The 12,824-nt window shown below is 36.9% G+C and overlaps 1 long non-coding RNA gene across 2 annotated transcripts; it reads right to left on the bottom strand.

Annotated features, from left to right (window-relative positions):
• Positions 1 to 210: 210 nt before the first annotated feature.
• On the bottom strand, positions 211 to 1,372 carry LOC113313715. 2 transcript variants are annotated; one of them, XR_003342005.1, is made up of 5 exons: positions 1,262 to 1,372; positions 1,131 to 1,173; positions 770 to 1,021; positions 480 to 588; positions 211 to 353 (listed from the first exon to the last, which is right to left on the bottom strand). It is a non-coding gene; the product is annotated as an uncharacterized LOC113313715 (long non-coding RNA). The 2 variants fall into 2 exon arrangements; XR_003342004.1 differs by lacking the exon at positions 1,131 to 1,173 and having other exon boundaries at positions 770 to 1,091; positions 1,262 to 1,351.
• Between the last annotated feature and the right edge of the window lie 11,452 nt (positions 1,373 to 12,824).

The raw sequence follows: 12,824 nt of genomic DNA on the forward strand, positions 1-12,824 counted from the left end.
ACAAATACGAAAAATGTAAACCATAGACAATGATTTTTCTAAGATGGTATTCCTAGACAAATACACTTCAATGGTAGAAAAACCATAAACGGTGCAAAATTTTGACTATAAAGAAACTTCAGTCACTGAATAGATAATGAAGTAAGAAATTACCTCATCTTGCGGAGAACATTGGACATCTCCTCTCTCTTCTTCTTAGCTCTCTTGTGGGTACCCAACATTCTCTTAACCACCTTAAGAGCACGCTTGTCCTTTCCAACTTTAAGAAGCTCAGTAATTCTCTTCTCATAAGGATCAAATCCAGCAACTTCCCTTATCAAACTCCTAACAAAAAGAACTCTCTTGCTGGTCTTCTGCAACAACACCACTCATAGGAAACCAAAGACGACCAATCAACATTCAGCACATACATATATTCAAACAACCCATTTACAGATAATACATAATGTCGAACACAACTGTGGTTCATAGTTCCATACCCCTTTTCTGGTAGAAGGACAAGGAGCGAGTTCCTTAGTGGTGACAATATGCCCTTTGTTTAAACCAACAAAGAGCTCGCTGTTGGGCTATGGAAGGTGCCATTATTACCTAAATACCACATAAATACACTTAAAATTCACCAATCTCGTAAGTTATAAACTAACAAATTGAACCTAATGGGCAAAACATATATGAATCTGCACGGAAACAGCGTATACAAATTGGTAATGACTCGCTCAAACAACAAGATAATGAATCGTTAATGAGCAAACCCAAGTGAGCCACATACAAGGATCAGTAATGAGTTGCTGGGGACAACCATCCAAATTTGGGGTTTCGGAAATCAAGCTTCAACGCTCCAATGGCATTTAGACCATGGCCTTGGACAGTGGCATGCAGATTTTACAACACACCAAGGTGGCATGCAGAAGTCGCCACACACCAAGGTCTGGGACCATGGTATAAGAAATTCACCAAACACCATGTGTAAGGCTCGTCTGGTTTATCTTTTGCTGATGCTTTTTTCTTCACTCAATAAATCCTTTAAACAACAAGAAGAAAATCAGAACCAGAAACTCTACGAATCTTCGAATATGAATCCCACCTAAAACCTGTTCAACACCAAAAATCTCACATGGTATCAGACTTACAGAGTTTGTGGTCTTTGTTTTATCTCTTTTTACTGACAAATCACTGTTTCAAATAGAAAATAAAAAATAATCAGAAGAAATAACTCAAACAAAAAGTATTTCTTCTTCAGATCATTACTAGAAATACTTACTTGTGTATCATCATCATCATCATCATTATACTAGATCTGCCTTGGTTTTAACTCCGCCGCTGAGAGGCTGTGTGTGTAGTGTAGTGAGAGAGAGGATGAGAAGAAATGAAAGGATTGAATTTGTGCGGTGTGGGTTTTACAAAGAGGGGATGACGTGTCGGGAGGTGTAAAGATGGTGTAAGACCTTTTTGGACCATTTTACTAGTTATTCCGAACTGGAACTAACAAGTAACTGTGAACAGCAAAGCTAAGCAGAGTCGGGGTCTTAGCCACCCACAGTTGACATCAATGAACCAGAACACTTTTACTATATTAAGTCATGTTAGAGCATTGCTCGGTCGAACTCGCATGCGTTACTATTTCAAGCATGTTTGTCAATATTAGTGATCAAAATTATAAGTCTTGATTACTAGCCTATTAGAGCTAAGGTCTTGGATTAGGATAGAAAGTGTAGTTGAGCTCAAGACTCCATGGAAATCATCATACAAGACGAAGGACTACTCAAGGAACTGGCGGATCTTCATCGACTAAAAGGTATGTGGAGACTTGAATTTATCTGTCACTCAAAAGTCTATTTAATCTATCTCCTACTCTTGAGACAAAGGTCGTTTTGATATATAGACTTTCATTATACACATTTGCTGTTTCGAGCCGAGTTTATCTCGCCTATCTATTTCTCGAAATGTGTGTTGGTAAGTGTAAGGACCCTCAAGCTCGTCAACGCTATTTGACCAGTCAAGAGATGATCAAGAGACGTTTTAGCCGCTAATAACTCGATCTAGTTTAACACGAACGTTAACTAATAAAAATTAATCTAAAAACGATCTAAATATGAAGCACGTATCACTAGATAGATCTCGAAAAGTTATGCGAAATAGATTACTCGAATGTGTCATATGGATACCGGACGAAGAAGATATCATCAGGTTAGTATGAAGGGAAAATTAGTCATTTTTCTTTAAACCGCCTGACAGCCCTTATCGTTTGGACGGGTGCCTTTAGCGATCTTTGGTCGGCCTTATCAAGACCAAGTCGAGAAGATTTTCTTCTTATCTTTTCTTCTTCTTTCCTTCTTCTTTCTTCTTCTTCTCTCCCTCTCTCTCCTGTTCTTGCCGCTCATGAGAATTTGTGAAACAAATTCGAGTCTTTTGAGTTCGTTATAAGATGGGAAATATCAAGGATTGATAGAGAGTGTTGGTGCTGATTCAATTCTCGAATTCAGAGTTCTCAGAAAAGGTAATCAGTGTTTGAATTCAGAGTTTCTATTCTGATTGATTCTTCTTTATGAATTTGTTATGTAATTCGATAGTCTTTAGATGGGTTTGTCTTAATTTAGTTGAAGATGGTTAATTAGGGTTTAAATTTAGTTTCTTAGCAACCAAATTAGAAATTAGGGTTTTTGAGATTGGTTGAAGACATGATTAGTGGTGATTAAGGAGAAACTAAAGGATGGGTATTGGAGGTTATGATGTGAACATGAAAGATATGGTATCAATTTGAAGATTTGACTCAAATAAGAACACTAATTGAGAAAGAGAAAGTTAGGGTTTGGGAAGTAAATGAATTGGAGTTTCATAAAAGTTTCAAAAAAGAATTTGAAGACGAAGATTGATTGGGTTGTTATGTTTGTTGATGAAGTTGAGAATTGAAATGGGTATGAGATAGATATGTGGTTGAGATTATGGCCTGAGTTAGAATGATACAGGGAATGGTTGAAGTCCTTTAGATGAAGCTTGTTTGGGTTGTTAGCAAATATGTGGTTGTGTCTAGGTTTGAAGCTGTAAAGGGGATTGGTTCTAGTTCAGCTGATCAGGTGGTGCAGGTTGTGTTAGGCTGGTGCAACTATAGTTTGGTGATGATGATAGTTAGATGTATGTATAGGATTGGTGATTGTATTGAGTTGCAGTTGAAGTTATTGAACTGCCAGGAGCTCGTGTTGGTCGTGTTCTAAAGGTGAATAATCCGAACTGAAGTTGTTGTGTCAGTAGAAGGGTCGAAATGAGAAGTAGTTAGAATCAAATACAAGAGGGAGACCAAGAGTTGTATCTGAAGTTGCAGGTGTAGTGAACTGATCAAATGTTGGAGTTTGAGTGTATGATTTTGTGTAAGAGATTGAAATGGAGAACAACTACAGGTAGTTGTAATGCTTGATGAGTGGTAGCTAAATATGAAGCTATGTTGATGGAACTGGAATTAGAGGCTGGCGATGAAGAATTGTGGTGAACTGGTGAACTTATACAGATGTTGGTGAACTGCAGGGGATATCAATGGTTGGTGGAAGTGGAGAATGAAATGTTTGATGGTGGTATTGCAACTGTTCTTGATTTTTATGGGGCATGGAGGTTATTTTGAATACAAATGGAGATCATGGATGAAGACATAGGTTTTATTCACAGTGGTGGTGTTTTGGTGAAGCCGGCAGACTTTTTAAAAGAGGAAATGATGTTACAGTTGAGCCTTGATGTGTTTATGTAAAAATGTAAATGAAGAATGTTTTGAACTTGACATGAGTTGAAGGTTGGAAGTTAGATCAGTAAGTTAGTGATTGTTGCATTTGTGTTTTGGGTTGTGTTGTGTTTGTTCATGGCTGGTTTATATGGATGTCAGTAAAATTGTGAGGCTAAGATGGCAGGGTTGATAGAGTTCAAGAAATATGGATGAGGTGTTATCTGGAGATGGTGATGTAGTTAATAAATTGTATAGAATGGATAGTTTGTGTTTGAATCAAATAGATAGAATCAGGTTGATAAACGAGTAGAAGTTGTTTTGAGTTTTGGCTTGTACTGTTGCATCTTTTTAGTCTTGGGATGTTAGGTGTCGCACCATGATGGTGCAGTTGGGTCTTTGGCCTTTACAATGGCCTTGGCCAGTTGCTTTCATCCTTGGCTGGATTTTAGTCAGCTTAGCTGACTTAACCCTTTGTTTGTTTCAGTCAATCTGACTGAGTCGAGTTAATCTTATTAAACTGAGTTGAACCGTTTCGACTCAAAACTGGCTCGGTGAGCCAAAACCATACTTGACCAATTGACCGTTGACTTCACCTTTGACTAGACCTTAAGCTAGTGGGCTTATTTAGTGGACTTGGGCTTAGGCACAAGTTTCCTATTTTGATGAATTGGACTCTATATGTTCCAAATTGACATATGGTTCCTTCTACAGGGTTGTAGATAACCATTATACATATATAATGCACTATAGAACCAATCAAATTGAATTAATAAATCTTTAGAGGTGTTAAAGTTAAATAATGAAAAGGAGTAGAACCATAAATTGGTTTAGAACCGATAGATAGTTCACTTAACCTATAACTAGAGAATTGTATGGGATTTTGATAGGAGCCTTGTATGAGCCTTTTGGCTATTCTTTAGAGTGCTTGTGTGATTAACAATTACTCTTTTTAACAACGATCGATTCAAAGATGAACGAGTGGATTATGGATCGCAAGGTAGGGGAGGCTTGTCATCAATTCAGGTGGGAACTCTGTAACCTTCTTGTAATCATTGAGCTTTCTTTCTATCTGCGAGTATGATGTGTTTTTAATATCAGTATGTACAATGTTTGCAATGAATGTAAATATGTGTGTAATATGTGTTGTGTGAATCCCCCGCAAGGAGTGACTGTGTTTCCCCGCGGCTTTTTGCTATGTTCTATGTAGGACGGGGAAAGCCGGTTGAATATTACGCACTTTACATTTTTAGTAGACCGGGGAAAGCCGGTTAAATATTACGCACTTTACTTTTTATATCTATAGTAGGTCGGGGTAAGCCGGTCGAATATTACATAGTAGGTCGGGGTAAGCCGGTTGATTATTATATATATTATTTTATTCAGGGGAAGTCACTCATGTGCATATTATACTTGATTTTGCAGTCTTAGTAGTATGACTGGGTTTGGGTTATTATGATCTTGACTTAGGAAGAAATTCTAGGTTCATGACTGGATATGGTTATTATTCGGTGATTTCGGTCTTCGAATAATGATTGGGCCTTTTGTGAACCTGCTGTGCGGGGTCAGATCATAGTAATCAAAATCTAATTATATTTTAGACTTAGATGGTGGAATCGGGTTTTATGAGGTGTACGCATTCCACGATAATATCTTACGGTACCTGGATTCATGCTATCATTTGAGACTGGAGTTATTCCTAGCATCTTCTCCTCCATTGAGTGAGACGAAGTTGGGATAACATATGTTTAGGTTGTTTAATTCTCTTCTCGTAGATCCATCCGGAGGTGGATCTTTCACGGATATTACCACTATGGACGTAATATCTGGGGATATGAATTGGAGCAATCTTCTGCTCTGTGTTGCGTGTATAAGATGTTTATCGTTATTCTTTAGTAAGAACTGTGATGCATGTTAGTGATTACTTGAATGTTATTTGTTTCCATCGGGCACCCGTTTGGGATGATGTGCTCACTTGTTTCCACATCAGTTTCAGTTATCAGAAGAAATGGAGAATAAGTAGTTTCTAGTTTTTTCTGCACGTAGTCAATCCAAGACTGAAAAATTAGTGAGGTTAATTGTTTTATTAGATCCCAAAATCACTTTGAAACTTATTGAGTAGCTTTACATATATATAGAACCATTAATCTATTGTAGTAGAAAGTTAGTGGGAGGAACATAAATTTCTCTATTGGTTAACATATCAATTAGTTGAACCTAAAGCCACAAATTATAGTTGTGGAAAACCATATAGGCCTGTGTTTCATTTCTTATTGCTTCGAACTCATGAAATGAGTTATCTTTTCACGCGTTTGTAAGTATGAGCAGTACTTACAATTAGTCGAGAGATAGTTTTTCTCTAAGGTGAGGAGTTTTGAAGACTAGAAATATGGATTGATTTTGGAGGACGAAAATATATAAGGTGGGGAGAATGTAAGGACCCTCAAGATCGTCAACGTTATTTGACCAGTCAAGAGATGATCAAAAGACGTTTTATCCGCGAATAACTCGATCTAGTTTAACATGAACGTTAATTAATAGAAATTAATCTAACAACGATCTAGATATGAATCAAGTATCACTAGATAGATCTCGAAAAGTTATGCGAAATAGACTACTCGAACGTGTCATACGGATACCGAATGAAGAAGATATCATCAGGTTAGTATGAAGGGAAAATTAGTCATTTTTCTTTAAACCGCCTGACAACCCTTATCGTTTGGACGGGTGCCTTTAGCGATTTTTGGTTGGCCTTATCAACATCAAGTCGAGAAAATTTTCTTCTTATCTTTTCTTCTTCTCTCTCTCCCTCTCTCTCCTGTTCTTGCCGTTCATGAGAATTTGTGAAACAAATTCGAGTCTTTTGAGTTCGTTATAAGAGGGGAAATATCAAGGATTGATGGAGAGTGTTGGTGCTGATTTAATTCTCGAATTCAGAGTTCTCAAAAAAGGTGACCAGTGTTTGAATTCAGAGTTTCTATTCTGATTGATTCTTCTTTATGGATTTGTTATGTAATTCGATAGTCTTTAGATGGGTTTGTCTTAATTTAGTTGAAGATGGTTAATTAGGGTTTAAATTTAGTTTCTTAACAACCAAATTAGAAATTAGGGTTTCTGAGATTGGTTGAAGACATGATTAGTGATGATTAAGGAGAAACTAAAGGATAGTTATTGGAGGTTATGATGTGAACATGAAAGATATGGTATCAATTTGAAGATTTGACTAAAATAAGAACACTAATTGAGAAACAGAAAGTTAGGGTTTGAGAAGTAAATGAATTGGAGTTTCAAAGAAGAATTGGAAGATGAAGATTGATTGGGTTGTTATGTTTGTTGATGAAGTTGAGAATTGAAATGGGTATGAGATAGATGTGTGGTTGAGATTATGGCCTGAATTAGAATGATACATGGAATGGTTGAAGTCCTTTAGATGAAGCTTGTTTGGGTTGTTAGCAAATCTGTGGTTGTGTCTAGGTTTGAAGTTGTAAAGGGGATTGGTTCTAGTTCAACTGATCAGGTGGTGCAGGTTGTGTTAGGCTGGTGCAACTATAGTCTGGTGATGATGATAGTTAGATGTATGTATAGGATTGGTGAGTGTATTGAGTTGCATTTGAAGTTATTGAACTTCCATGAGCTCGTGTTGGTCGTGTTCTAATCCGAACTGAAGTTGTTGTGTCAGTAGAAGGGTCGAAATGAGAAGTAGTTAGAATCAAATACAAGAGGGAGACCAAGAGTTGTATCTGAAGTTGCAGGTGTGGTGAACTGATCAAATGGTGAAGTTTGAGTGTATGATTTTGTGTAAGAGATTGAAATGGAGAACGACTACAGGTAGTTGTAATTCTTGATGAGTGGTAGCTAAAGATGAAGCTATGTTGATGGAACTGGAATTAGAGGTTGGCGATGAAGAATTGGGGTGAATTGGTGAAGTTATACAGATGCTGGTGAACTGCAGGGGATATCAATGGTTGGTGGAAGTGGAGAATGAAATGCTTGATGGTGGTATTGCAGCTGTTCTTGATTGTTATGGGGCATGGAGGTTATTCTGAATACAAATGGAGATCAGGGATGAAGACATAGGTTTTATTCACTGTGGTAGTGTTTTGGTGAAGCCGACAGACTTTGTAAAAGAGGAAATGATGTTACAGTTGGGCCTTGATGTGTTTATGTAAAAATGTAAATGAAGAATGTGTTGAACTTGACCTGAGTTGTAGGTTGGAAGTTAGATCAGTAAGTTAGTGATTGTTGCATTTGTGTTTTGGGTTGTGTTGTGTTTGTTCATGGATGGTTTATATGGATGTCAGTAAAATTGTGAGGCTAAGATGGCAGGGTTGATAGAGTTCAAGAGATATGGATGAGGTGTTATTTGGAGATGGTGGTGTAGTTTATAGATTGTATAGAATGGATAGTTTGTGTTTGAATCAAATAGATAGAATTAGGTTGATAAAGGAGTATAAGTTGTTTTGAGTTTTGGCTTGTACTGTTGCATCTTTTTAGTCTTGGGATGTTATGTGTCGCACCATGATGGTGCATTTGGGTCTTTGGCCTTTACAATGGCCTTGGCCAGTTGCTTTCAGCCTTGGCTGGATTTTAGTCAGCTTAGCTGACTTAACCCTTTGTCTGTTTCAGTCAATCTGACTGAGTCGAGTTAATCCTATTAAACTGAGTTGTATCGCTTGGACTCAGAACTGGCTCGGTGAGCCAAAACCATACTTGACCAGTTGACTTCACCTTTGACTAGACCTTAAGCTAGTGGGCTTATTTAGTGCACTTGGGCTTAGGCACAAGTTTCATATTTTGATGAATTGGACTCTATATGTTCCAAATTGACCTTTGGTTCCTTCTACACGGTTGTAGATAATCATAATACATATCTAATGCACTATAAAACCAATCGAATTGAATTAGTAATCTTTAGAACTGTTAAAGTTAGATAATGAAAAGGAGTAGAACCATAAATGGGTTTAGAACCGATAAATAGTTCACTTAACCTATAACTAGAGAATTGTATGGGATTTTGATAGGAGCCTTGTATGAGCCTTTGGATATTATTTAGAGTTCTTGTGTGATTAACAATTACTCTTTTTAACATCGATCGATTCAAAGATGAACGAGTGGATTATGGATCGCAAGGTAGGGGAGGCTTGTCATCAATTCAGGTAGGAACTCTGTAACCTTCTTGTAATCATTGAGCTATTTTTCTATCTGCGAGTATGGTGTGTTTTTAATATCAGTATGTACAATGTTTGCAATGAATGTAAATATGTGTGTAATATGTGTTGTGTGAATTCCTCGCAAGGAGTGACTGTGTTTCCCCACGGCTTTTTGTTATGTTCTATGTAGACCGGGGAAAGCCGATTGAATATTACGCACTTTACATTTTTGTAGACCGGGGAAAGCCGGTTAAATATTACGCACTTTACTTTTATAGAAAGAAAGTCCGCGAACCCAGTCCGCGGCTTCTGCTGGAGTTTGTGTACTCCTTCCATGAGCTTAAGTCCGCGAACTTGAGCAGGTTATATTTAAAGTCGATTGTTCTTGAACTAATGTTTAAATAAACTAAGGATTGCTTTTGCAAACCGTGGCTATAAATTTCATGAACCGATTCGAGTGAATCAAACCGATTTTGCTTCAATTGTGTCTTGTGTAGTTACATAAGATTTCCTTTCAATTGAACAACTCTCTAATTAGTTCATGTGAGTCATTTGAACTAGTTATGGTGAAGAAGAATAAGGTTGATATGAAAGTAATCATATGGCTAACCATATGGTTGACTTGTTGAACCAACAAATGTTAATGTTTGGGTACGGTTCATAAACCCAAAATTGGACATTTCATTTGTGTGTGACAAGCTAGGTTTTCGATCTAGCGGTTGAGAAATATTAGCTTGAATCTAATCATGTTTTCATCTAACGGTGAATATTGAATGCTTTGTTACTAAGATAACATTGATTGCAAACCCTGATTTGAAAGTGTATATAAGGGAGAACTCTAGCAACTGGGAAACCTAATCCCCACACATTCTGTGTAATACTAGTTGTGCTAAGCTATAGAGTCGATTCTCCTTTAACCTTTGGTTTCTTCTTCTAAACCAGGTTAACGACTTAAAGACTTCATTGGGATTGTGAAGCCAGACCGATACTACTTTTATCGTAGTTGTGTGATCTGATCTTGTTGTTTCTAATTGTACCTTGGATCAGTGTGAGATTGATTGAGGTTCAATTACAGTCCAGACCGAAGTTAGTTTGGAGTAGGCTAGTGTCTGTAGCGGCTTAATACAGTGTGTGTTCAATCTGGACTAGGTCCCGGGGTTTTTCTGCATTTGCGGTTTCCTCGTTAACAAAATTCTGGTGTCTGTGTTATTTCTATTCCGCATTATATTTGTTTATATAATTGAAATAATACAGGTTGTGCGTTGTTCAATCAATTAGAATATCCGACCTTTTGGTTGTTGGTTTAAATTGATTGACACTTGGATATTGGTTTTTGGTACCATCCAAGTTATCTCTCTAGTATTTGATAACAACTCGCAGATCCCTATTTGCTTGAGTATATATCAAATCGAGAGATTGGGATATAAACTCTTTGATATACTTTTTTATCTAGATTGAGTCTGACTGTCTAGTTGATTCTCTAGAAAGTATATTGGAGTTTGTCCATACAGATTGCTAATCGAAATATTGGGTGTGGTTGTTAGACCCACGCTTTTTCAATTGGTATCAGAGCAGGCAAACACGTTCAAGACCTCACAAGTTTGTGTTTGTAGCGATCTGACTCTATGGACAGAGGTGATATCTCTATTAACATACCACCAGTCTTCGATGACCCTAATTACTTATGGTGGAAAATTGTTGTGCGAGCTTTTCTTCAAGCGCGTGATTTTCAATCATGGGTATATGTTGTTAATGGCTATTGGCCTCCTGTTGTGGCAGTTGGAGATGTAAATGTTCCCAAACCTATTGGTGAATACAACTCTGCTGAGATACTTGCTGCAAAGCAGAATTCTGACGGTTTAAATGCGATCATACATGCCATTACCCAAAACTTCACACCATATGACTAATTGCACTAAGTCGCAAGAAGCTTTGGATATCTTGGAAACCGTATTCGAAGGTAACTCCAGTGAAAAGGAAGCTAGGCTTCAAAACCTTAATTCCGATTGGGAAAACCTTCATATGGCACATGATAATCTAAGAAGCATGCCATCGTTGTGATGAAAATTCCTGAAAATTCTCAGATCGTTGCCATCTAGATAAGATTCTAAGAAGCATGCCATCGTTGAGGGAAATAACCTTGATAATTTTTCCATAAATATGCTGGTTGGGAAGCTTAAGATCTTTGATCACGAACATTTATCCAAAACTAAGGATGTTGCGTTCAAAGCACAAAAGGACACTAAATTACTTGATAAGAGTAAAAAAGTGTATAACTCTGAAGAGATCATTCTGAGACAGATTTATCAGATGAAGATCTTGACAAGTCAATCTCGATGATCACAAGACAGTTTAGAGATCTTTTGTTGAAGAGAAGTAAACGGTTCTCCAGAGATAATCCTAAAGCATCAGTTAAACCTCATAATCATATTCCTCCTAAAAACAGGAAAACAGATCAAACTGATGATGAGAATACGCCTCAGTGCTTTAAGTGTAAAAGATTTGGTCATTTTTCAAACGAGTGCCCAAATCGTAGAAAATACACTGGGAACAAAGGTCTTGCTGCAACTCTTGATGAAATGTCTGACAACTATAATTCTAATGAAGACGAGAAATCAAGTGTTGCACTTCTTGGTAAAAATATTGATTTTGATAACTGTAGCAATACATACATCAATTTCAATATTCTTTCAAAAGATAATCCAACTAATCTGGAAGAAAAAATTGATCCATTTCTTGGAAACTCTGTTTGCAATGTTTCAGGTTCCACCATGTGTCTAGCTGCGTGCACATCTCAGAAACCTGATTTTTATCCTAGTTTGACGTGTTCATATTGTTCTCTAAAGGGTAATGAACTTTCAAGGTGTTACAAGTACAAACACAAATTGAGACACGTCAACAAACTTCAACAAAGAGCAAATCATTTATCAAGGAAGCTTAAACTTGCTCAGAAGACCGCTAAGGTATGTAGGATGTTATCTTCGTCTAAGAAATTAGTTTCCAAGGATAAACCAAAACCATTAGAGAAGAAAGTATGGTCGAGTCGGTTTGATAGACAGAAGTCTGAGGATTCCTCTCAAGAGGAAAATGGTGGACAAATTGGTGTTCACCACAACGCAACTTGATTGTGTTGATTTAGAAATCTTGTCTCATGTGCTTGATCAAAAGAGACAATGATTTTGTATTACTCAGGCTTTAGGAAAAGTTTTTTTTCTTTTATCATGAACTTCTAAGGTGTATTCTAGTTGCAGGTTAGTTATCTACAGAGATGATGTGGCGTGCACCTAGAAATCCTAAATATTCGAGATGCAATAGCAGATGTGATGCAGAAGCACAAGAGTATTCTATCATTTCCCTACTTTCATTAACTTCAATGCTCAAAAGTTAAAGCCCATGCAGACTATATTGGAAAAAGAGCTAATTATCACTTTTTCTATTATTAATATCACTTTTCTAGAAACAATCAAACAAAAGTAGTACTATAAAACATGTTTAAAGCGTAAAAAAATAGCAGACTATATTTCCAACTTAATTATACAAATTGGAAAAACTGTTTTTTAAGTATGAAATTGAGTTAAGGCTTTTCCAGATTTGAGAAGTCTAGTTATATATTAGCCGCAAAAAATCAATCGTTACGGGAAAAATAAGGCTTGTCTATTTTAATTATGCCACACCAAGGTTGTGAAATCGTAAATCGCGGAACGAATCGTTTTTCAAATATGAGAATCGAATCGTATGTTAAAGCGTAAATCGAAGATTCACGGTCGATTATGAATCGTATGTATTTTTATAAAAAATATGGAGTATTTAGCAAAGATCATATTTTCTTGCCAAGTTCTGGTCTCTAATACTATATGAATTTCGTTAAACATAAACAAAAAACCAAAGTCCAAAGTGGAACATTGGTTAGAAGGCACTCGTATGACTCGGGAGGTCATGAGTTCGAAACTCTCCAAGTTTTCATTTTT

Source organism: Papaver somniferum, chromosome 1 (genome assembly GCF_003573695.1).
Source record: "Papaver somniferum cultivar HN1 chromosome 1, ASM357369v1, whole genome shotgun sequence".
Taxonomy (NCBI): domain Eukaryota; kingdom Viridiplantae; phylum Streptophyta; class Magnoliopsida; order Ranunculales; family Papaveraceae; genus Papaver; species Papaver somniferum.